We start from the raw sequence: 4,448 nt of genomic DNA, 5'->3' as shown, positions 1-4,448 counted from the left end.
CACCTCTTCCACTGTTAGGTCGTTCACGTCAAGTAATGTCTCAATCGAAATCGTGACTTTCTCAAGGTGATCGGGGGCGACTTGCAGCATCTTCTTCACAATTTCTGACTCGCTAATGCTCCCACCAAGAGTGATGATGCTATTGGCTCCACTGTTAGGTCGTTCATGTCAAGTAATGTCTCGATCGAAATCGCGACTTGCTCGAGGTGATCAAGGGCAACCTACAGCATCTCTAGAGGCACAGACCGCAATATGGTGGTGAATGCCAGCCGATCCTCTCGGTACTCGATCATTTCTCCTACCTCCAACTCGACAGCGTGCCACAACCCTTGAGCTTATCAACTTGACTTTTGATAGACTTGGGTCCTCCACAATGATATATCACGAAACCTCTGATACCACTTGTTGTATTGAGGAAATTGTGGGACGAAAAACAGTCTATCATTTGAAGAAAGAAAAAATAGGAAAAACACTAGAGAGAGACAGATGTATTTCAAATTTTGCTAAATACCGAATAATTTTATTTTTAATTTAATCGGGATATTTAAATAACAATATATCCTAAAAATGGAAAGGAGAGGTGACTTAATTAAAGCCAATCCACTCGACGTGGATATTCCACTAACTACAATTGTGCGGCTTTAACTAAAAAATAGTAACTAAAAATTTGGAATAAATTTTAACCTAAAACAAGGATTTATCTAACACCCCTGTACGATCATAGAGTCTGTACGCCTAGCTCATAGGTTCGTAGCCGATGAAGACCACCTTCAATCCCCTGGGATCGAGCTTGGCGAGGTGGGGACGCGTGATCTTCATGTACGCGACGTAGCCGAACACTCGGAGATGATGTATCGCAAACTTCTTGTTGTACCAGACCTCATCTGGCATCTTCCCATCGAGGCTTAGCATTGGCAACCGGTTGAGGAGGTAGACGATCTTCATGACCACCTCTACCTAGAACCTCTCGAGCATCCCGACAGTCATCAGCAGTGATCTTGTTGTCACGACTTGGTCTGGTTCCGGTGCTCCACCATCCCGTTCTGTTGGAGGGAGTAGGGCGCCATTAGAAGCCGGTGCACGCTGAGCTCGCCGCAGTACTTGCCGGGGTCAATTTTTCACCTCAGTCCGTGCGCAGCACTCGCATCTTCTTCCCGTATTCAGCCTCTGCGCGTGCTTAATGCGCTTAATCGCCTTCAGCTCCTCACTCTTTGCTTGTAGCAGGATCAGCCACATGTGGCGGCTCTTGTCATCGACTAGTAGGAGGAAGAGAGTCTTGCCGCCTGGGGTTGTCGGCTTGATGGGCCTGCAAAGATCACCATGTACGAGCTCCAATGCTCCCGACTAAGTAGGATGCCTGAGACGGAAAAGGGGTGCGCTTCTGCTTGCCAATGAGACACTCGTCGCATTGCCTGTTCACACCTTCGATTGCTGGCAAACGGTACACCATCTCCTCCTTGCATGCCACCTACAAGCTGCTTCTTCAGTCTTGGCCGAGAGGCTGACCGACTGTCTATCTTCAACTCTAGGAGTAGAGCGGTTCGCTGTACGCCGAACTTGCATGAGGAGACATCGTCGATCGTCGCAAATCTTGAGCGGTCTACACTCGATGTAAATGTAGAAATCGGCCTCTAGAACCAAAGAGCTCAAGCGAGAGAACACGAGAATCCACTGTTAGATAAAACCTGAGGTTTTCCTTATTTAGCTTTACACGTTTCCATTAGTTGATTGAATACTTTCCTTTGACCATTAGACAAACACGTCAAATGGATTACCAACTTTTTAGATGGCCATTTTGTAGAAAGTGGCACAGATTTAGTTGGCCATTCTCAGGCCATTTTTAGGATAAGTTAAATATTTAGATAGGTGAATCTGTTCAGAAAGATTTCATCACCTCTATTTTAGAAAAGTCAAATTGCAATTCTCTCTTTGTTATTTTTAAGCATTTTATTTTCTTCCAACAACTTTCCTCTCTCTTCCCGTCAAACGATTTCCTCTCACATCAATTGTGAAAAGGGATTTTCATTTCCGATTATCGAAAAACAACAAGTGGTATCAGAACCCNTATAGTTTACTATATATAGCTTTACCAGATTTAGCCATCTACTATATATAGCTATTTACCATATATAGCTTTACCGGATATAGCTTTACCATATATAGCTTTACTATATATAGCTTTACCAAATATAGCTTTACCGGATATAACCGTTGATCAAGCTATAAATAAGAAGCAGGCTCCATAACCTAACAATTCTCCCACTTGGAAACTGATCCAGTCAACCAAGAATTTCATTCTCAGACGATCACTGCACCATACCAATTAAGCCTTTGCATAACCTTAATTTTCAACATCAACACATTTTGTCAACATGTCTGCTGGATTCTTTGCGCCCTCTATCTTCTCCAAACACATATCACCTTCCTCCACTAACCTGCGAGTGAAGTGGTATCGTCTTCTAATGTGTTTTGTCCTTGAATGATAGATTGAGTTTTTCACCAACTGTATGGCACTCTGACAATCTGTATAAAGGATCTTCTTGCACTGCTTCCTACCTAATTCTTCTAGATAGTCTGTCATCCATATCATCTCCTTTCCAGCTTCAGCTATTGTCACATACTCTACTTCAGTAGATGAAAGAGCAATGCATTTCTGAAGCTTGGACATCCAACTCACTGCTGTTCCATCTATAGTCTAGATATATCTAGATGTGCTCTTGCTAGAGTCTACATCTCCACTCAGATCAGCATCCACAAAACCTTGCAGAACTACTTTGCCATTGCCATAACAAAGTGAAGTATTGGATGTACCTCTTAGCTTTTCTTTGTTTTATTCCCTTCCTCTTCGTTATTCTCAGGAAAAGTGATTGTTCACAATTCCATTGTCTTAGATATCTCAGAAGCCACTTCACAGCTTCCCAATATTCTTTCCCTGGATTTGTCATGTACTTGCTAACAACTCCCACTGCATGTGTTATGTCAGGTCTAGTGCAGACCATAGCATACATCAAACTCCCAACTGCAGAAGCGTACGGAACTAATGTCATGTGCTCACGTTCCTCAACTGTCTTGGGAGATTGCCCCTTTGACAGTTTAATATGATTTGCCAAAGGGGTAGTCCTAGGTTTAGCATCATTCATCTTGAATTTGGACAACACCTTCTCAATGTACTGCTCTTGGGATAGATTTAATGTGCCAGCAGATCTATCTTGAGAAATCCTCATCCAAAGAATCTGCTTCGCTGCGCCCAAATCTTTCATCTCAAATACTGAAGACAAGCTTGCCTACAAGTGGTTTATCTCCCTCATACTTGATCCAGAAATTAGTATATCATCCACATACAGGAGTAGAAACACATAAGAATCAGTGTATTCTTTGAGGTAGCAACACTAATCTTTTTCACTCCTGTGGAAACCACTCTGGCACATGAAGGAGTCAAACTTCTTGTACCATTATCTCGGTGCTTGTTTCAGTCCATACAAGCTCTTATTGAGATTACACACCATGTGCTTCTTGCCTAGAGCTGCAAACCCTTCTGGTTGTTGCATATAGATCTCCTCATCTAGATCTCCATGTAAAAATGTCGTTTTTACATCCATTTGCTCAAGGTGCAAATTCTCCGATGCAACAATACTCAGTAGAATTCGGATAGTAGTTAATTTCACAACTGGAGAAAAGATCTCAGCATAATCAATGCCTTTTCTTTGTGAATATCCTTTAACTACTAACCGAGCCTTAAACCTCCTTCTGCCATCTGGTTCAACCTTGATTTTGAACACCCATTTGTTCAACAGAGCTCTCTTTCCTGTAGGCAACTCAGTCAGCACCCACGTATTATTCCTTTCAAGTGAGCTCATCTCATCATCCATGGCTTGCTCCCACTTGGTTCGACGTGTTCAAAATCAGGAGTTTCTTGAGCTTCTGTTGTACCATCACTGCGTGAATTTTCCTGCCACTCAAGTTCAACTCCCACTTGCTTCGTAATTTTAGAGTTTATCTTCTCTCTGTTCTTGTACATGAAATTTTCATCAAAGGTCACATCACAGTGCCATAGCCTATGAAGTAGCATTTCACAGCCTTAGCATCAAGCTTATCTCTCTTCTCTGGATCAACATGAACATATGCAGTACAGCCAAAGGTTCTCAAGTGAGAGTACTTGAGTTCTTTTCCTGTCCATACTTCTTCGGGCAATTTGAACTTCAAGGGTACTGACGGCCCTCTATTAGTCAAATATGTTACTGTGTTCACAGCATCAGCCCAGAATGTCTTTGGCAGTCCATAATGAATCTTCATGCTTCTTGCTCGCTCATTCAAGGTTCTGTTCATCCTTTCTGCAATACCATTTTGTCTTGCCTTACCGGGAATTGTTCTTATTAATCTAATTCCCTCAGCTGCACAAAATGTTATAAACTCTGATTTGTTGTACTCTCCTCCATTGTCAGACCTCA

This window comes from Cucurbita pepo, unplaced genomic scaffold (assembly GCF_002806865.2).
Source record: "Cucurbita pepo subsp. pepo cultivar mu-cu-16 unplaced genomic scaffold, ASM280686v2 Cp4.1_scaffold000139, whole genome shotgun sequence".
In the NCBI taxonomy this organism is placed as follows: Eukaryota; Viridiplantae; Streptophyta; class Magnoliopsida; order Cucurbitales; family Cucurbitaceae; genus Cucurbita; species Cucurbita pepo.
Note: the sequence above shows the minus strand (reverse complement) of the source record.